General features: G+C 36.3%; 1 long non-coding RNA gene across 1 annotated transcript; it reads right to left on the bottom strand.

The window, feature by feature from the left end:
• Positions 1-13,878: 13,878 nt before the first annotated feature.
• On the bottom strand, positions 13,879-17,102 carry LOC139968199 (uncharacterized). Its single transcript, XR_011793243.1, has 3 exons — positions 16,994-17,102; positions 16,172-16,251; positions 13,879-15,489 (listed from the first exon to the last, which is right to left on the bottom strand). It is a non-coding gene; the product is annotated as an uncharacterized lncRNA (long non-coding RNA).
• Positions 17,103-22,567: the final 5,465 nt, after the last annotated feature.

Genomic DNA, 22,567 nt, shown 5'->3' with positions numbered 1-22,567 from the left:
ATTAATAGTCGCGAAAATATCTCTTGAACAGCAGCGTTCGTTAGCATATGTCCGTCAGTACAGGGTTTCAAGTGAACCAACTCGATTACATTCTAGCCTATATACATCTGCTGTAAAACAAAATGGCTTCTAAAAATAAACTTGCTTTCTCTTTCAGGTTTTGTTCATCGGTTTTCACTTTTCCTTTAATTGTTATACAAATGACAGTTGTCAATATTGTCAATATTTGAAAGATTTTTTATTTTACTGTTACAAGTATTAGTCTTACAGCCACTTGTTGCAATATGTTCGCAAGAAATTTACGTACAGTTTCATGGCATGACAGAAAACAGCCAAACTCTTGACTATTATATACAAGGGATGTGTTATCTTACCAGATAACAAAGTATATCGGAGAAGAATCCAAATAAAATCCGCATTCCATAGTGTTTGAACTATCACCAATATTAAATTGGAGTTTTGCGTACATATATGTATTCTGTTTATATATAGTTAGCAGTATTCATATCCACTGTTTCTATTTCCAGGCGATAGAATTTTATGTGAACAGAGCGTCACATTGTCATAAATTCTCATTATACAGTAAATCCCAAATTCCATATAGTTCTGTATCAAAATTATGACATTGCATTGGAGGGGAAGGGGGGGGGGAATTATGACATTGCATTGGAGGGGAAGGGGGGGGGGTTGGGGTGGGGAGGGGTGGATCCAGGGAGAAAGACGCGCGCTTCTCATGTTTTTCAATACTAATAACTAACTGCATTTATGTAACTTTGATCGTTACAAGGTATACAACGTGCAGTATTTAAGCACGGTTCCTTACAGTTTACCGATTCATACGCACTCAAACATACCATCTGCAAAGGGTAATTGACCGATTTTTTAAAGTTTTTTATATTTCCACATAGAACACTTTTCTTCTAAACAATTATTCTTTTCTAATTTTCGAAGTAAGTTCGCCACAATAGGGTAGGGTCACGTGACAGTCTGTGACAATCGTGGTAATGACCTATGGTATAAACTCAAGCGACATATGAAACGCAGGAAAGGTTTCACTTTAGAGACTGATGAAAACAGAGGAGAGAAAGAACGAAAACAAACATAAAACGAAAGGAAAAAGACAAAAAAAAAGACAAAAAACCCCCCACACTCCGATAGTTAATGTAAACCTTTGAACACCAGTGTACGACACTGATGTATACAGTTAGTATATGGTACAATGAAAAATACTCTAAGAATGAAAGCAATACTCGTGCATGGATATATATATATATATATATATATATATATATATATATATATATATATATATATATATATATATATATATATATATATATATATATATATATATATATATATATATATATTAAATGCAACCTGTTTTGTTCTTGATTTTTAATAGTACAAATTCGTTGAAATATCTTGTAACGCGACGGAAAATCTAGTTTACATGAAATTATGAATCACTGTACAAAAAGATGGAACTATTGTAAATCTGTAAGCACAATGAAATCATATACCATTTTAATATGTTTCCGTGGCAGGCCCGTATAGCTTAGAGTTCGATGTTTGTTTGGAGAAGGTGGGTGTATGGGAGGGATGGGAGTGTGCGGTTGGGTTAGGGGTGTTGGTGGGCCACAGATGTTGGCTGATAATCCGTCTTAGGGAGAGGTCTATGAGAAATTATTATGTTGGTAAGCGGTTTTAGATGGAAAACGGCTATATCATTTCAATCATCTACATATAACTACATTACATATAGTACTAAATGTAGGCCATTTGAAAGATATTTTCGGGGTGTGGTGGGGTGGCGTGTGGTGGGGTGGCGTGTGGTGGGATGCGGGCGGGGCACGTGCTTCTGCATAGAAACATAGACAATCAGTTATCCTCAAACAGTTTCAATCAGGATATTGAAAAATTAAGTGCTACTTAGTAAAACTTAGCCGATAGGGTGAAATATTACCGTCACACTTCAAAATGTTATATTTAATTTGTTCTGTTCTCTTTACTATTCTGTAACGATATGAACCATTTAAACCATGCTAACTATAAAAAAAAAAAATACACGTTTCTCTTTGTTGTATGATAACGAAATCGGCTTAGTCACAAAATGATATGTTTCTTTCTCCTTTATGTTCTTTCTTAAAATCAGCAAATAATTTACATAATTCATTCCTTCATGAGTGCACGTATTGACTATATAACAACATTATTAATGAGTCTTGTCTACTAGATTTGATGACAATATAACAACGTTCATTGAATCTTTGATTGTTTATTATTATGACGTATAAAACTGCTTCACGCGTTGAGTTATAAGTTTGTGTAACTCTCTCTGAACCATATACTGAATCACACATAAGATGATACCTATCGATCTAACTATATATGATCTGTATACGTGGTTAGAACCTGTTGGATGCGCTTTACTATGTAAATAAGTTAACGGTTTAGTCGAATATGGTTAAAACATGATTATTCCACAAAGTAAAACAAATTATTACTTTATCCATTGATTTGTAAAATCTTTGAAATCACATCTCATCGTTTATGGAGCGATTTTGATGGACGATAGTAACAGATATTTATGGGTACTCTACACTTTCCTTTAATGATTGCTTATATTTTAACAGTACTGAAGCAAATAAAAACGTAAAATTTAAGGGAAAGCATGTATCTTAAAAACGTTCATTATAATGATAAATAATATGCATGAATTCTAGGAGCTATATGATACTAAAATGTTTGTTGAAGATCAAGGCATATTAAATCTCTGTGACTATGATTCCTACTTCAAACAAACAAAAACAAAACAAAAACAAAACGATACAGACAACAAAGCAATTTTCAATTTGCATCCCATCCGCAAACACAACCACTGTTTTGAGAATCGTAGAATCCAAACACAATTATAAACTCGATTACGTCATTATTGTCTTGATCATATCCGATTTCGTGTCCTTATGAGCTGCGGCCTTTTCCCCCTTTGAAATAGTAATGCATCACATAAAACTTCTTCAATTCTTGAATAATTGATTTTACTAACTTCGATGATATCTCTATAATTTACAAAGCTGTCCTTAGTAACATATACATGTAAATGCCTCTGCATGTGATGTGCAATAACTGCACACGTATAAGGTCTTCGACCTCTGTCATATCGAATAAATAGTCAAATGTTCTAAAACCTGAATGAAGTATATATTACTACTTTGAAAATGACCTTATATATACTCACCACTCGGCATCCTGTGACTAATACAGCATTCTACTCTTATCCAGAGAGGAGAAGAAAAAACAAAAACCACCGAGGTGAACCCAAAACTATATACATCTACTCACAGACGTCGAAAGAAGCTCCCGACACGTTTCACTGGCTAGGATTATCTGACCATCTCACGTCTGTTTCAAACAACAGTCTCTATTTTGACAAGCACGAAATGTGAAAGGAAAGAATACTGAGAGAGCACCACTTTATTATGTATGAAGTGTTTCGTGCTGCTGCTGCAAGTCATGGGTATGGGTGTCTCTATTTAGTTTTCAAAGCTTCCAAACAAAAGAGAGGTAAACTAAACTAATCGATGGTCTTTTCAGGCAATTCTCACTCCTTGTGATACACTGTCTTGGTTTCAAGTTTCTCCTATTGTTATATTTGTTTGCAGGTGCAGAGCTTTTCCAGAAAGTTTCTTTTTTTTTCCTTTTTGGTCAATAGTGGATGAAGTGTAAGTGTTTGAACTGCGCGGGTCACATATTTATCTCCTTGGTAACCAAACTACTACGTGTGTCTTAAATATGTGAAGGGTCAGTTCTTGTATATAATTACACATCTAAAAAAAAAAAAGAAAAAAAAAAGGATAGATACATTGGATGTTAAGATTCAAATTGGGGCAAAAATCCATTAAAGAATTACCATATAATGGTTGACTAGTGATGCAGAAGGAAAAAAGAGAAGTGATTAGCCTAATCGTTAATTTTTTAATGTTGAAAGCATCTTCCATTTCGTAATTACGGTCATTGGATTGATATCGGTAAGGTCAGGCAACAAATGAGTAGAAATTAGAAAATGGATGCAATTATAGAACACAGGAAGCTTTTGCAAAATTTGTGTAACTTAATAATTTAGAATAATTGCCCTAGAACCCTAAATAGTTTGAATCTATAAAATTCAATGTGATGGAATTAACATGTATGTAGTTCTATTAAAATTTGTCCGTCCGTTCGTCCATCTATTTGTCCAATCGTCCATTTATCCATTCGTCCGTTCGTTCATCCGTCCGTCCGTTCGTCCGTTCGTCCGTTCGTCCGTCCGTCCGTCCGTTCGTCTGTTCGTCCGTTCGTCCGTTGGTCGGTCCGTCCTTTCGTCCGTTCATCCATCTGGTTTCGAACAGTTGGACATACCAACAGTTTGTCAGTGCGTCCTCATGATCAGCGGCCTGGGTTCGAATTCCGGTCGTAGGGATGAAGTTCCCCAGTCATTTCCATAATGAATTTTACTCATTTGTCCTCACCGTTTCATGCCACAATACTTCAATGTATACATGTAATGGTAGGATTGGTATATACTTGCTACATAACGGCATAGTACACTGTTTCCGTCGGATATTATGTCAATTTAAACACTTAGTGATGTTTTTTGTTTTATTTTATGGGAAAAAGTAAACAAAGTAGCTATAAAATATGAAGTACAAACGAACAAATTGATGATGCCTTTTATTTTCAAGTAAATATTGCGCAGATGGCCACATTATACAACAAACGGAATCGAATATCCAAAGTTCAGGTGGATGTATACTTAAAATAGATAAGTGGCACACCTGCAGTTACAGCAGTTATGCGAAACATCTGTCAATTTGATGGTGGTGCCGTTTGAGACATTGCAAAATTTAAAAAGGGAAAAGCGTACGGTAGGCTGCGTTTTAACTCACCTTGGTTAAGTTAATGAAAACCTGTTTTAAAGCTTACAAGAAAGGTGATAATTTAATTGAAGTAGGCTTAATCAGTGTAAAATATAACCCCTATCTGTACTTACTATTGGTATTTTTAGCCCACCTTGGATTTACTGTTTCTGGCTTAGGGCTGTATATGAAATGAGGTCATCTTGTGAGACCCAGCATGGTTTAAGATTAAAGGTATAGTGAAAGCTCAAATTCAGTAAAAAATATATATATATATAAAAATTTAAAATAATAATAACACGCATAATGTTGAATTTAACACGACAGACAGTAGCTCGTCTGAAGTTGTTGATATCTGAAAAATGTTTACCAAACTACTCACATTGATTACAATTCCCAAATTTGGGTAATGCAAACACTAGCTTCTAGACGTCTGCACTAAGTTAATGTTAATTACTGTGTAATTAAGGATTTTATTCAATCCTAAAATTTCGTCACCCAGATCTGAGGTTTCGTATAGAATACCTCGCATACGAGGAAATAAACAGGAAAATAATTTTTTCTTTTTATTTGATGAGAAAGTAACCTTTACTAGTCAAGATATTGAAAACATTTGTTATAGGATTTTTAAAGTTTCAAAATTTACTTAACAATGATGGAAAATCAAAAAGCTAATGTTGCATGCTTTAAATCTTAGCAACGGAACAGTAGGCTCTAAAGATATCCAAAGGGTCCGGTAGCCTTCTTTCAAATTATGTTACATATTTTTGTGATTGGGCGACTGAAGTGTCTCTTTAATACAAATCTTAGGAAACAGGATAAAACGCCTGCGAAATCCAGGTTAGATTCACCTGGCGGAGAACTGTCTACATATGAACTACATTTTTCTTCTTTGCGTATCGATGCTTCCGTTTGAAGACAAGATTATAAGATATATAGAAAGTACCACAGGCTATCTATGGGATGTAAAACGAATGTTCAGAAAACTGTACCATTCGACGATATTTGAAATAAAAAGAGAAAGGAGAAAAGAGAAAAGAGAAAAGAGAAAAGAGAAAGAGAAAAGAGAAAGAGAAAAGAGAAAAGAGAAAAGAGAAAAGAGAAAAGAGAAAAGAGAAAAGAGAGAAAAGAGAAAAGAGGAAAAAGAGAAAAGAGAAAAGAGAAAGAGAGAAAAGAGAAAAGAGAAAAGAGAAAAGAGAAAAGAGAAAAGAGAAAAGAGAAAAGAGAAAAGAGAAAAGAGAAAAGAGGAAAAGAGAAAAGAGAAAAGAGAAAAGAGAAAAGAGAAAAGAGAAAAGAGAAAAGAGAAAAGAGGAAAAGAGAAAAGAGAAAAGAGAAAAGAGAAAAGAGAAAAGAGAAAAGAGAAAAGAGAAAAGAGAAAAGAGAAGAAAAGAGAAAAGAGAAAAAACAAATAAAACAAGACCACGACAAGACAAGACAAGACAAAACAAAACAAAACAAGAGAAGACAATACACTACATGCGACAAGATAAAAAACAAACAAACAAAGCAAGACAAAAAACAACAAAAAAAACAAAAAAAAAACCCAAAAAACAAGAGAAGACAAGACACTACACGACACGACGGGACAAGACGAGATAAAACAAAACAAAACTTAAAACAAGACAAGACACTACACGAGACTACACGACGAGACAAGTCAAAACAAAACAAAGCAAATATAACTGTCCATTTTACAGGTGAGAATGTTAGCCCCCCTTTTATTAATAGACATTCGATATTTATGATTTATGTGGTTTGTGTATGCTCTAGTTCGTTCCTCCAATCTACTACGTTTTCTCTAATTCAATGTAGAACGTGACCGTCGTTTTTAAATTTCCGTGTTTCACGCGTATTAACCCGGCAACCGTCATCTCCATTATACTATACTGAGTACACACACCCGCAAGGTGTATTTGACCGGAATCATTAAATGCAAAAATCAAAGGCAACATTGGCGGGTGAAGTAGGAAGTGAAACCTTCACTGGCTGATGTTCATTGTAAATCAATAAACGAAGGCATCAGGATACTCTAGTATTGATCTATTGATCCCTTACAAAGGTGATTTCTACTGTAAAATGATTTCAACATGTTGAGGTACATTCTCGCATTCATTTATCATAATGGTAAAGATTAATACATAATGTTCAATGACATATACAGTATATATATAGGTGTCCAAGATCATTATATTATGAACACTCTTAGAAGCTGAAAATCAATTTCGGAAGTAAGTGAATAAAGGCTTGATGGAATCAGACCTTTTTATATTTTTGTGGGGGCATGAGTTTGGTTATTTTAATGTTTACCCTGTAAATCAGTAACCTAATGATATGTTATCAAATAACATAATATAAATATTACATCGATTATTGATACATGATTGGTGTCAAGTTTCAACCCTACGTAAAACACGACCCTAAGCTTGGAAACGTTTTACACTGTTCGTTACTCAAAAGGACAACAGTTTTTCTCTTAATCACTCTACTTTGCAAGCCTCTACCCAAACTGGCTTTGCTTCAAGTCTTGTTTAACAACTAGAGGTCATACGACTGATATAAGAGCAGAAAGTCTCCAAATGTAATCGATTCCAGTCTGTGGGAAGGAAAGTGGTGATCATCTCAGATCAAGTCTCTAAGCTAATTGATTTTTAACGCGCGCGTTGCATTTACTTCTCGCTTCTAGACATCACGGCTGTACATTCCCTGACAACGTGTACACCTTGGTCAATTAAAGGGAAGCTAAGCTACATACACGCTAAACAAATGCATGTGACCGCTTACAGTGATATCATATACGTTATTCTAAATCCGTGTTTGACTTTCCTGGTCCTGATTACGTAATAGTTTAATGTTTTACTCTAAATCATAGGTGTGCAAAAATGAAACCTGCTGGCTGTAAGCGTCCCTGGTGCAAATATTCATGCGGCCCGCTAATCATTATATCACTTTAGTTTAACTTTTGTTTTTACTTGACTAGTATTACTAGCTTAATTCTGCATAAACATGTAATGTGCACACGATTGCAAGGAGTTTTAATTCAACTCTTTCAAGACTAAATGACAAATGCTTACACTTTGGGATTTTTCTCAGTTAAACGACTGGTAGCGAGACTAGCGAGTTACACATGTCTTTGTAAACTATTTGACAGCAGTTTACAATATTAAACTAATTTCAAATACTTAACAATTTATTGAATATTTTACTTATATTACTACCTAACTATTTTTATTATATATTTTACTTTGTGCTAACTATGTGATAAATACAACGACATGTTGCAATTACTTAGTTACAATTTTTTTTTATTTTTTAGAAATTTAATTTTTTGTTTTATTTCGTTGAAGTGATGGACAATTAAAACCACCCGAGTACCGTATTAATGGTACGGTAGCAAAGAAAGGACATTGGTTATAAAATGAAATGCTGTCTAAAAATGTCGACTTTTGAAGCAAAATTTCTACTGGCGATGTATTTGGTTTCTTTTCTAATTCCCCTTCTGGGCATTCATACAAGAGAGCATCATATTTATATATATATATATATATATATATATATATATATATATATATATATATATTTCTTATTAAAGCTAGAGTGAATAGCCCATGAAGATTGACATACGTCAAGAGCTAATATAGACTGTGAGGCACTATAAGAGAAATCCACATGGGCCAATCAGTGGTTCACAATAGCTTAGCAACCACTGAAGTGAAGTGGAAAAAATAATGAGAAAGAAAAAGAAAAGTGAAGGGTTCATTCCCCAGTAGTCAGCCTTGTCATAGCAAGAAAGTTGACGGGTGGGGGGTTGCTGACCCCCTCACCCCAGAAAAGGGATGGTATGCACTATACATGACCTAAACTGAAAGCATCCGGAGATTCAGAACAGTTCGGGCATCCAGATGTCAGATGAACACCTCTCGGTCAAGGATTGGGTGATCAGTGCCTACAAAAGACACCACCCACTCATGTTATAAAAGCGAAACTATTTTAAGTATGAAAAATGCACAGGAAAATTGCACAACCACGTTACTCCACAGCCACATGGGATAAAGTTTATATTTAATGCTCGACGTATTCTTCTACTTATCAAATAACTTATAAAGCTCCAGTGGGGATTAAAGTATTTTCACCGCCCTAGATTTTCAACTCCATAGCTTTCAATTATCAAATAAAAAATTAAGGCATTTATTTATTTTGACTTTCACTAGAATTTTGTTTTGGGCTCAAAATGTTATAGCTTTATCGTGATCACTGACAGTAGTAACCTGCATTACACGTGCGTAGGTTAATAAAGTGTAGGGCAGTGGAATGTAGGGCTAGGCTAGGACTTGGAACTTGAAATATTAAACATTGAGGAAAAAGCAGATGTAATGAAAAGCTAAAAAAGAAAAACAAGAAAGAAGAAGAAGAAAATTCAGATAAATAATCAACTCGATATGTATAATATTCCATGACTTCATGGATTACCAATATATTAAAATGACTATTACTAAATCAAATATCACATATTTAAGAAAAATGGTAGAACAGTTATATATCTGAAAATACTTATTCAGATTGAACCTACTATCATGGCTCATAAAGCCAAACATATACCCAACCAGAAAGGCCTATACTTCTAAATTGGCTAAATACAAAAACAGCAACAAATTAGAATAAGATAATAAGAGACTCGTCTCAATACTAGTGTGGTTGATCGACGCTCGTTTTTCGTCAGGGTGAACTATAAGTCATTGTAGCGACTCGGGAAGGGAGAGGGGGGGGGGGGTGTAGGGGCGAGAGAGGGAATAATCGGGGTATGCTAGTCGCAAGAGGCACATGATAATGACAGAGGGAGAAAGGACTAATCTTGGGACACTACCGAGTACTCTGATAGTTCCTTCGATACGTACCACATGGTCCTCGTTGAGTGGGCATGAGGTGGTGGCGGCTAGGTGATGGGGGTTGGCAGTTATAGAGGTTGGGGTTGACGGGTAGGGGATGGGGTTGGCAGGTAAAGAGGGTGGGGTTGACGGGTAGAGGATGGGGGTTGGCGGGTAGGGGGTTGGCAGGTACAGAGGGATGGGGTTGGCAGGTAGGGGGTGGGGTTGGCAGGTATAGAGGGTGGGATTGACGGGTAGGGGGTGGGGATTGGCGCTAGGTGATGGGGGTTGGCATGTATAGAGGGTGGGGGCTGGTGGTTAGGGGGTTGGGGTTGGCAGGTAAAGAGGGTGGGGTTGACGGATAGAGGGTGGGGTTGGCGGGTATAGAGGGTTGGGTTGGCAGGTGTAGAGGGTGGGGGTTGGCAGGTATAGTGGGTGGGGTTGGTGGATAGGGGGTGGCGGTTCGTAGATAATGTTTTTGCCATCTGCCAAAGTCTAGCTCTATTCTTGTACGCTATGTAAAACTTGCCTTCGAAGTCGGGCAACTTAATCACATGCAAGTGGACGAGAGAGTATCTTTAAATGTGTCAGCAGTAATCGATATATAGGCCTATACATATATGGTTGGTGAGTATCGGTAATGCGTTAACTCTGACACATTCTCCGAACAGATCGGAAGAGAGGCTATTCCTGACGTCATGAATTATTCATAGGTGAAAACCGCAATTTACAACAGGCCTAAACTTTTTATATCGAATAAGTCGTATAAACGTATGCACTAGACATAAAACGCCTCTGTATATCAGTATATATCTATAGTGATCAGCATATATAGACATATATACATATCACTTTTATATGTCATTTTTTTATACACATATTTCTTTGTTTAATTAAATTGCACGTACAAGTACGTATATTATGAAATTATGATTGAATATTAAATTTGCCTTGACAAAAATGTATATAATAGTTCTGTCTACCCTACCATTATCAGATTGATACAGATTTGTATTCCGGGAAAATTGTTTTAAAAATTATGATAATTAATTGATTTGGTTAATGAGAAATGTGATAGAAATATAAACCGTTCGTAAAAAGAAAAGCGAAAAGAGGTTAATGAACGTTGTATCTTAAACAAAATATATTTTAGATCAAAGATTGGATAATGCACCATTTATGTTCCAACTGAAACAGGTCTTTCGATTACGCCAGTCGCTGATCAGTGGGGTGTGGGGGTGTACACCCACTTCTTTAATCAGCTTTCCTACTTTTTTTGAATCACAAAAGGAAAGTAGCTATTTGCACAGCCTTTCGTATTATAGACATACTTTGTAGTATAAATATGTCTCAGAACGCATCATTTCAGTTTTAAAATTTTTATTTTCTGGAGAGGGTTGGGGGATGGGAAAGATTCCAGAATTCCCTACAATGGAGTGGGTCGGTGCCCCTCCATTCCTCCACCCCTCCACCCCTCCACCCCTCCACCCCTCCACCCCTCCACCCCTCCACGCTGGTTATTGGTATTGTTGATTGCAGAATCATTTGTATCATTGCACTAAGGTTGATTATTTGTCATCGTGCCTAGGATGACTGTGAGTTGGGGCGGGAGATGGGGGGTGGGGTGGTGGGAGATGGGGGGGTGAGAGGTGACTGGAAAGGGTCGACAGTATGTAAGAAGATGTATGATAAAAGGGGAAGGAGATTTTGTTGTCATATACAAACTATGTCTATCGATATGTATAATATTCCATGACTTCACGGATTACCAATATATTGAAAAGACTATTACTAAATCAAATATTACATATTTAAGAAAAAATGGTAGAACAGTTATATATCTGAAAATACTTATTCAGACTGAACCTTCTATCATGGCTCATATGGCCATACGGTTTCAACTGTATTGGTTTTTGTTTTGTTTCCATACGGTATAACGTTTCGATCTACTTGCCCAAATTACTGTATTTAAGAAATTCTTCGTGTGTTGTATTTCATTATTGTGGGAGAGTAAATAAACAAATATTAAGATCTGGTTAATATTTAGCTCATTTAGTTTAGTTTAGTTTAGTAAAAAAAAAAGGATCAGGATGGACACTCAAGTCCCCATCAAGGACCCTATAGGAGAAAAAAAACTAAAGACACAAACACTCAGACCCGATTACAATGCTTAAAGTGCTTGTCCAAAGCATTCTTAAACCCATTCACACTACTTGCAAGTACTTCATTCTCAGGCATTCTCCCGATGAGGCCTAACCAACTGCTAATAAAGCCTAACAACTATGTCCTCTTTCAGAAAACTGAAGTTCCTCTTGATGATATCTAAAACTCTGTTACCTCTTTTAGCAGCTTCGAGACAATGTTTAGAAGGTTGCAGAGATAAAAGTACGGACATACTTCCACAGAAATATAAGTATTAGTACAGTCCTCATAAACTGAAAACCGCACTAACAGTAATTTTTGAGAAAGTTTCAATAAAATATATCGGCGTTGCCAGGTTACAAACCTATACAAATAAAACCAAGCACCAGCCAATTTTCTAGGGGAACTTAATCACTTGTCAATTTCATTCCAAAACTTAGGACGAAAAGAGAAAAGATAGGTCTAAATTGAATTAATCCTGTTATGTTAAATACGCCTTTTACCTATATCGTACTCACGCTGTACCGCGACGGATGCCTTCAGTCGTAAACCAGTTTTTGTTTTTTTTCATTCCTGGTCTTCGTCTGGTATTTCTTTCTCCTTAACATCTAACTCTCCCTCCGAGATGTTCAGTTTTTCTCTTTATCTTTCTCAAGAAAGGTAAATCACATTTAAGCCAACGTGCTTGAACTCACACAGTACAGTGACTATATTAACCTCGAGGTATTTAACGCTTTTGTTCCGTAATATATGTATAGTAGGCATATATATGAGGTATGTAGATTAATCACACAAAAAAACACTCAATCTTACATTCACTTTCGGCAATGCATGTCACAGTGTTTACATTCCCTATTGAAAGTGGCGATGATGTTAGTATACGCATTGAGAGAGAGAACAGTTTCATATTTGTCACTATGTCCTGATCGTATATTTATATATGTATATAGACCCCACACTGTTATTTAATGCAAGTTATACGATAGGTCTACTTTGTTTTGATATATATATATATATATATATATATATATATATATATATATATATATATATATATATATACATATATATATATATATATATATATATATATATATATATATATATATATATATATATATATATGTATAACTTGGCCACTATGTCAACTACGAACATGTAATGTATAGCCGAAGGGAATTTTTATAGCATTGTTTTTGCGTAGACAGATAAAAGTATCTCTAACTTGTTACTAACTTATAACTGGGGAGGGTATCTGGAGTGGGACATGGAGAGTGGAGGGTGGGTGCATGATGCAATACCGCAACAGAACACCTCGAGTGGGGCGGTTAATTCCCCTTGAACATACCCCTGCTCCAAAAAAAAGAAGAAAAAAAGAAGAAAGAAAACAAAAGCAAAACGAGAAAACAAGAAAGACTAGAAATAGACGAGAAACGATGAGATGAAATGATAACGGAGCAATCTCCCATTTGGTTTTATCTTAAAGGATGTAGGCTGCCTAGGAGTTAGGGTGAGTTTGATGGACAATGGCACCCAGGGGCAGGTAGGGGGGGGGGCGTTGTGCCATAAATTTGTTGAAATTCTTTTCAGAAATTAAATGGCCCCCTCTCATTAACAAAATCATCCCTCCATAACCCCCTTTCGTGCTCCCATGAAGGGCCAATCCAACTTCCTCCCAGTCTCTTTACTCCACTTAAAATATGGAACCGTAAGAGAGTCGTCAGTTTTATATGTAATATCACTTAACCCCAGGAAATAATACCCCCTGCTAAGGCTGATTACGCACACCCCTATATAGTCTAAAGATATGAACTGAAAGTATAACGTATTTCATGTATAGACCTACAACGTATGTAATACGCAATTCAATATTGACATCACTCTCCACGAAGTGATGTCGCGTTCTACGCGCTTACATTATCTTTTGCACTAAAGCTAGATATTTCGTTCATTTTTTCGTTTCGTTTATTTATTTGTGTTTTCACAACATATATACAACAAAAGCAGTGAATACAGGGAGTTATGGAATGTGAAAGGAAGTGCATCAAGAAACCCTTGTGGGCTTATCTAGTGATACACTCCCTGTACATAGAGTACACAAATAACTTACAAAAAAAGAATTAAGAAAAGAACCAAGAAAAAGAGAAAAAGAGAAGAAAGGAAGAAAAAGAAGAAAGGAAAGAGGAACCTCAATCTCAGTATAAGTTGAAGTAAAATCTCTTTAATTTGTATTTAAACGAATATCGGGAAGGTTCTAATTGGTACTATTTCTGTGAAGACACTATATTATGATATTACTTAAAAAAAGTAGTTTCTTTGCAGGTGGAGATCTTTTTACATGTGTAGTTTTAAATAACACCTTATTCACATAACGTGATACGAAAGTGTTCAGCTATAGTATTAGGCCTAAGTGTATAAAGACATATTATATAGAAATATTATATAGGACTTATGAAAACTAGAAATTCATTGTTAAAATATTTCCTACCTATTAGAAAACAATTTGGAAGTCGTGACCTACCATGTACAATTTAACTACACAAGTTGTGTAGAAATTCACACAACCACTGTGTACATAGTGCACGTGGCAAGCGTTGTGATTAGCCACTACACGATGTTGTGTAAAAACATATAATTTACATATAACTGGCAAAATTAGTGTTAAAACTGATACTTTTTTTCACTGACCTCCAACTTAACATATTTTCGACGGTGGGAGAGATGTAACAATAAAACACAATGTTATCAGTTCTTTCATTAAACCTTGAAAAAAACAAAAGCTTGGGAAAAATTTCATAGCATTTGTAAAGACTAGATCACACTTAAAGAATAAGTATGAAATGAGGCTTTACTTGAAATGCAGCCTATAAACTAAATAAGCCTTTTTTAACATACACAATAATACAAAAAATAACTGGCAAAAGTGGACATGACAGCCAAAATATTAAATTTCACCACATTTTCTCACAATAATTAAACCATATGAATCTGTATTGGCATCATCTATACATCCATTCGTTTTCATTTATGGTTTGAATGTACACATGTGTGATCAAATCCACATTCTACAACTAATTATAGGCCACGTTAAATCCATTGTGTTTCATTGAATACTATTTATAATTATTTATAAGCCCAACAGAAATAAATGTGTTTATAAACTGTATTAACCCATAAACACTTGCATAATTATACTAAGATGACATAAGACTAATTCGCGTACCAACCATCCTCCAGGGGTACCGCACCTTGGCTGAAACATATTCCAATACAGCAATTCAGTTTGTGGGCCCCAGGCTATGTAAAATGCCATGTCTGTTTTAAGTCTTGATATTTTCCATTCAAATTCCATAACTTTTCAGGTTTTTCCATGAATGCGGGAACTCTGATCATCAGTTTAAAGATAACAGCTGAATATTAAAGCAGCAATTTTTTGTAAAATTTTAAATTTTAATCACGGCTTAAAGTACTCAGAGAAATTAACGGTATGCAAAGATGTTAGTTACAACTGACACAAGGACATATGGTTGATTCCGCTTATCTTTACTTTCCCATTCTTGAAGGTAATGTGGCAAGTTTGTTCCAACCTGCAAGTAGAAGATATGAACATGATATTGTAAGATGCTAAACCAGGAAGCAAATATGCATCAAATGGTTGACTGTTATTACATGTTTTAAATACAGTATTCTAATCATATACTTTTTAGAACTTTTCTTACTGCAAACTTTCTAAAAACACACCCAGTGATGAATATTAATGAGATTGAATTGATTGATTATATGAGCATGCATGCATCTACCACCAACTGATCTTACCATGTCATTTTGTTTCCAAATTATTAACATCTTAGCACCTCCAACTCATTAATATGCATGCAGAAACCAATAAAATATATATGCTCAGTATGGTTGATATCTATATATATACCACGAAAGACATCAATCGAACTTGTCCTTGAGATGTCTCCAACTCTGGTGTTACACACATGTACGCACATGTCAACTTGACTGCCAAGGTTCCATATTTCCATTGTCATATGAACACAAAAAAAAAACAAAAAAAAATGTGCACTGACAAATCGTATCTAGACATGACTTCTACCAACATTTCTTCCATAATGCCCGAGGACATGAGGTTTTTTTCTGTATAATATAGAATGATATTGGATATTTTGGATTAATCAATTGATCAATGCAACCACAGTTTAGTTCCAAGTGCATTGGCCCTGGTACATTGGTATACTAATCCTCAAAATGTCTTAGTTTTACCGTATGTACTGGTTAGATGTCAATGAAGGATCGGATCTGCTCATTTTCTCATTAGAGGATGACATTGCCATTGGCAAGACCTATAGGGAAGCACATAAAAAGCAACCAAGTATGTTTCCTCTGTTTAGTAGAATAGGAATGAAAACAAACATTAGTTATGGTTTTGCTAAAAGCTACTTTTCTGTATCATGTTGACTAACTCATAGTTACAAACAGGCCTCTTTGAAATTCTCAGTTCAGACACTTATGTGTTCTTATTGTGCTTCTTTTCTTAAGAATATTCAAAACAAGGTTGCAGCGTGTTCACAATTACAGAATTGTTTCAGAAGCTTCAAACACTTTCTACAGCTATGCCTACTTCGTTCCATACTTCTGTACTGTAAACTACCAACGTCTCTCACCAAATTTTTCAATTATGTGTGCGTAATTAGCAGATGGAATTGGTATACACCAAACACAGTTTTGTTAGATTGTTTCATATAATTTGGTGGTTTTTCCCCAATACTTGTAACTTAGTGTATTTTCCAAATATCATATGAACATATCATTAACATATCTTTGCAGCCATGATCAAAGTTAGAAATATAGAATGATTGCTGTTTGAAGCACGCAAGCAATGACACACTGTTATGATACTAACTGACAAATGATACTAACAATGATACTAACTGTTACCAATTCAATAAGAAGAAAGAATCAAACTTATCAGTCTAGACATATTCCACGAGAGTCTTAAGTTATTCTGGTTATTGTCCAAATATACCATGGTGTTGTCAGTAGAACTGTGCAGACATATTTCTATTGCGTAATATTATATGTTACCTTCAGAGAGTTTCAATGACAGCTTAAGGTACTTCTGCCAGATAATTATTTCTAGACAAGCCCATGCCAGCTCTTAACCACTCTTAGGTTTCCAGACCTCAAATAGGTTATTCTGTTTGGTGGGTACAGGAAGTTGAAATCTTGTTCAATCTGCAAAAAGGACAAAACAAATATTTGTGTGTGAGGAAAAAAACAAACATTTAAATTGAACTAGAAGGATTACTTTTTCCATATTGTATAAACCCCCGTTTTGTCATCGTAATTCCCAAATCCCACAATCCTATACATGTATAGATATGACTACGTAGAACCGAGTTACCACAACATCTTTCTGCCGTAAAGATATGTGCGTTCATGTCACACGGTGGAATGTGAGAACGGTAACAACATATATGGCGGAAACACACTCCCCCCCCCCCACCTCTTCTACAAACATCACACTCAGGAACGAATAACAAGTTTAACATTTGTAAATAAGGATTGAAGAGTTTTCTTTGTGTCATAAACAGAGTAGATTGTTGTATATATATATATATATATAAATGAAAATCGTAATGAGTTGGAAAATCAAGAACAGTGAAAAAACTTTCAGCCTCCACCGGGATTCGAACCACGGGCCTTCCGCTCTGTACGCGGACACCCTAACCACTAGGCTATGGACGCTGATTGTATGTCCAGAGGTTCGAACCGGTAAGGAAGGTCGTAATTCCACTGTAGGCGTTTGTCACCTGTATCGAACAATACTAGTTCTGTGTTTGGTGACATATTTTGCCTTACTCTAGAGATCAAACATGATGCTAACCAACTCGAAATCATTTGTGATTGAACAGACTTTATATATATATATATATTTATTTATTATATAGCGCGTACTACTGCTAGTACTATTAAACTGTACGTACGTTGGACGTGAATATTGTGCTTAGATTTTGACGATCCCGCTAAAAACGGTTATTGGCCAGAGTGCTTACAGTTGTATTTATCTTCAGCAATAATAATTATATTTTCTGCAATTTTTTGCTCAAAATTCTCCCGACAATTAATTAAATTATAATATACAACTTTATTTTAAAGTAAACAAGAATTTTGTATATATAGCTACTTTATGTAATAAATAAAATCATCTTCCAACAAAGTTCTTGCTTTCTTTTCTTTGGGCGCCCATGCTACATATTTGTTGTGTTCCTATAACACAATGCTGTGTAACAACAGTTGTTGTTTTCAAATTTCTACACAACCTTTTGAAGAGTTTAGTTATCAATGACAACAAAGATAGGGAGGGGGTGGGGCCTTCTCCCACCGTACCCATTGGTTATTTTAGGACTTTTTTACTTGACTACATTATTAGCTTTTAGATAGAACTAATTGAATATGTAGGCTTAAATCATTTTATTGGAATAACAATTTCCAACTACGACGTATTAATCCATACAGCAGGTTTACTGCTTTTACGGTGATTATATGATCATGGTTATGACCTTTTCCTTTTGGGGATTACACCCAGGGAAGGACCATCATCCCCTTGTACATACAATCATAATATGGTACCGTACTATTCCGGGAACCATGGGATAAGTCAGTTCACCAATGGTGACATCACGTGTGTTTGGACAGGACCAGTTTGCAAAAGGCTGTATCATGTTCGGTTGGACCGACTCTGTTTGCCAACTGTCACGTCATAATTTGTTGTACTGGCATTTTGCGACCGGTAACGTTAATTTAGGTTGGACTGGGTCAGTTTCTAATGTTAAACATTGTGTTTGGATGGACTAGCTCAGTTTGCCAATGATGACGTCACGTGTGGTTGGACCGGCTCATTTTGCGAATTGTGACGTCATTGTTTGGTTTCAACGGCTCACTTTGTCAATGACCACGTCATGTTTGGTACTAGTGTTTGACTTCTTGTTCGAACGAGTACCAGCACAGTGTCGTAACTTCAGCACTTGGTCGTAGTTACCCATATGTACTCTAAATAGCATCCGGGTTTTTGTGACTGGCACAATTTTTTTTCGGTGAGTGAATAACAGCGCCGCCTTTTTCGCCTAAGATCGCCCGTCTCTAAAAGTACAATAAGACGGTTTTCATCCTTTCTCGTTAACTACTAATAATAAGTCATTAATTCTTAAAATCGAAAAATCAATATATAACAACCAAAATGCAACACGTTTGATAGGAATCTTACAAAAGAAGTTTCCTTAAATTTTGATTGTTAATTCACAGCAGGCGTAAAAGTGCAAGTGAAAGCCATATTGAATCTACTCGTTTTTGTTTCGCTTGGTTTCGATTGTCAAGTTTGTGCCATAATTATTTATTTAACGCCTTGTATTTGCCCTGTTCCATAATACAAGGAAGCTTATATTATATAACGCTCTGTGTTCAGTTTTTCACCTGTAGTTTAAACGCCAAGTTTCAAACTATGAATATTTCCTTCAGTTGAGGACATATAAAGCCTAACAATGTTTGGTATGATCTGTCCATGTTTTGCTCGCAGCGCGTAATCCATTCTTTAACAAGTTTCATAAAAGTGAACAAGGTTATGTGGCAAGTCCCGTGGTACAGAAGCAGTTTACCCGGCTTCACTTCTATCCGGTTATCAGAATTTTCGAATCAGCGATAAAATTTCCTTTTTTTTGAAAGAAACACAGACCAGAAAAGATAAAGGAAACCGGACAAATTTTAAGAGAATTTTTCTCTCCCTCTTGAATATTTCTATATGAACGGTCAAAATAACCATAAAAAGAGATTTGGAACTGCCTTTGAAGAGGTGGCCCATTATCTTATATCGCATGACAAGTAAAAACTCATGTTATTAGGATGGTACAGTAATATCGACTTTACGTGACTTTCTAGCCATAAATGGACATCCGTTTGTTTGAAATCAAATTCTCTTCAGGGATCAAAATTCTCTGTTTATGTTTGTTTGATCATTTCTAGACGCATTTACCGTTCTTTTTTAATGGGCTAGTTATAAGTGCGTTTATTACGTATACCAGGTTGACTGGGAGCTGTCTAAAGACATTCAACTCTAATACATTTTTAATGTCGGTTAGTTATAAGCTTTTCTTTACTAGACGTTATGGGCAATAGCAGGAACGAGCATTATGGGAAAATATTTCATTACTGTGATTTAGTTTCTCTGCATTTATAGTTTATAATCCGCATAATACGTACTACACATATACGTATCGGATGCTACTGCTCTCCCATGTTAGTCAAATAAAGAGCGGGGAGGAGGCGTTGGGAGGGGCGGTGGGGGGGGGGGGTGTTGAAGAGAGTAGGGATTACAAAGTACCGCTACTGTTGATACATTCATCAATGAACTGATTCTACGTTGAAGAAAAATTGATTAATGAAATATTGATAGTGGTTTTCAACTCTCAGTGCTTAAAACAACAAATCCTCCGTAAAGCAATAAGAAAGTTTCCTCATTGCAAATACAGTTAGGTATAATATTGTTCAAAATTATTTAACAAGAAATGTAAACAAAAACACGTGGAATACTATCTCATTGAGTGACTCGTGCATTGACTTTATATTAGTAAGCGAGGTATAAGTCTTTGTGGATTAGTATTCGAGCATTCATGAGAATAGTGCAATGGTGACAACTGTTGGAGGTGTGACAGTGTAGATGGGGAGTGGGGTGGGGGTTGGATGGTGGGAAAGAAAAAGAGGGCGTACCACATTATACAAATCTGGCCGTGTCCGATGAGCTGTCTACATGCTTAAGCTCATGGGCGGCGATCCGTACTTCTGAGTGGGGGCACAGGACCTTGTTGACTATCTAAGCGTAGCGCCACCATGAGTTGGCGCGAAGCGTACAAGAAAATTTTGGGATTTACAAACCCTCTAGATGGCCGGAAACGGCACTTGCCGAGGTTTCCATGCGGCATGTACCCAACTTTAAAATAGGGATATCATGTCCGAAATATCTCACAATCAGGATCCAAAATACTTTTTTTTAATTTCGGGTGTTATTTTGGGAAAATTGCCCCTGTCAATCTTGTTTCAGGCGCTACGTTAGAATGTTCGAGAGCTCTTTATATTATTCGATGAAGAAAATGGCCTCATGCAGGCTATTATAGGCCTATACACATGCAATACACAATTACACATAGTTACATTCCTAGGTACCGATTGCTAGGGCATCCAGGTGAAACGTACGTGTATTAACAGGGGCGTCGGAAGCTATTTGGGATTGGTACGGAAGATCAGAGTGTGGCCATCTACCATAATTATCGGGGGGGGGGGACGTTTGGAAGGTCAAACTACGCTACGCGCCACCATTGGTTGGCGCGTAGCGTAATGGAGAAAATTTTGAAAAAATGCCTCCCAGATTGCAGGAAATGGCACTTCCCGAGCTTTTCTTATGTGCATTCTCCCTTGTCTGTTTTTGTACCCGATTAATCTTCTGAAACACATTTTGAAGTATGTTTCATTTTGGTTCTTTATTTTTTGCCTTTGTTTTCTTCTTAGTGCTACTTTTTTTCTCCTTTTTTTTTGCGCCGTGAATATTGGTCCGGCGAACCGCTCCGACGCCCCTAATTAAGCATTACCCTGGTAACATGAGATTCTCAGCTGTTCGAGGGAACATGTACGTGTGTAGGCCTACTATAGGGCCTATATGAATACTATGAGGGTGCATATATGTACTATATAAATACCGTGGGCGCAATAATACATTTTGTTGTTATAGGGCCAATGAAGCCTACAGTCAACTATTCTTGCTTTATAAAGACGGTTTATTTGAAAAGATCGCACTGCGTTTATGGTAGGCGAGAAATGAAGCTAAAATAGAGCCGTACATTCACGATGATGCATAAATGAAGGCATGAAAATATTCTTATTCCTGGCATTTGGTGGGGGGGGGGGTATATGGTGTGTTACATCCCCTCCACCCATTTTCATGGGGGGATATATCCCCCCCACCCCCCCCCCCCCAGGATCGCCGCCCATGCTTAAGCTACTATGAACTGAAATATAATTAACTGGAACAGGAATGGTTTGGCATTAATGGAAATTATCCTAGCTATATGAACAGACATGCATGACTACGCAAATAAAGTATAGGAATAATGTTTTGTTTATTTATACATACATATGAACGTTGTATGAGTCCGTGAGTGTAATGTGAGGAGATATAATACTAAAGGGCGCCCCTTAAGATCTAAGATCTCTCACAGGGACATAGCTACACCATAGATATTGCTCGTTTGTATTCTTTTTTAGGCGTTGAGATGTACAAAATATGCACGTCAAAAAATCATCCACGAATCAGTTAGAATGCCCACCTCACAACCATTAGGCTCCTCTACTAAAAAAGATTCTCTTGGAAGTATTCAAAATTGTAGTATTGGTGAGCGGAGCTGGATATGGTATGTCTGGTTTGCGAATTGGGAACCTGTGGTTTGGTTCTGTTCTTCCGTTGATTTCAAGATAACTCCCAATCTCTAGCTGCTCTGTAGTGTTGATGAATGGGGTGGGTGCCTTCATCTCACTGAATATTTAACGAAGTACCTAGATGCAGAGGTACACCCTAGTCCGTCGGATGGGGGAGGGGGCGTTCAGAGGTAGTCT

The sequence above is a fragment of the Apostichopus japonicus genome, chromosome 5, assembly GCF_037975245.1.
Source record: "Apostichopus japonicus isolate 1M-3 chromosome 5, ASM3797524v1, whole genome shotgun sequence".
NCBI lineage: Eukaryota > Metazoa > Echinodermata > Holothuroidea > Aspidochirotida > Stichopodidae > Apostichopus > Apostichopus japonicus.
This window is presented reverse-complemented; position numbering and strand designations above follow the sequence as displayed.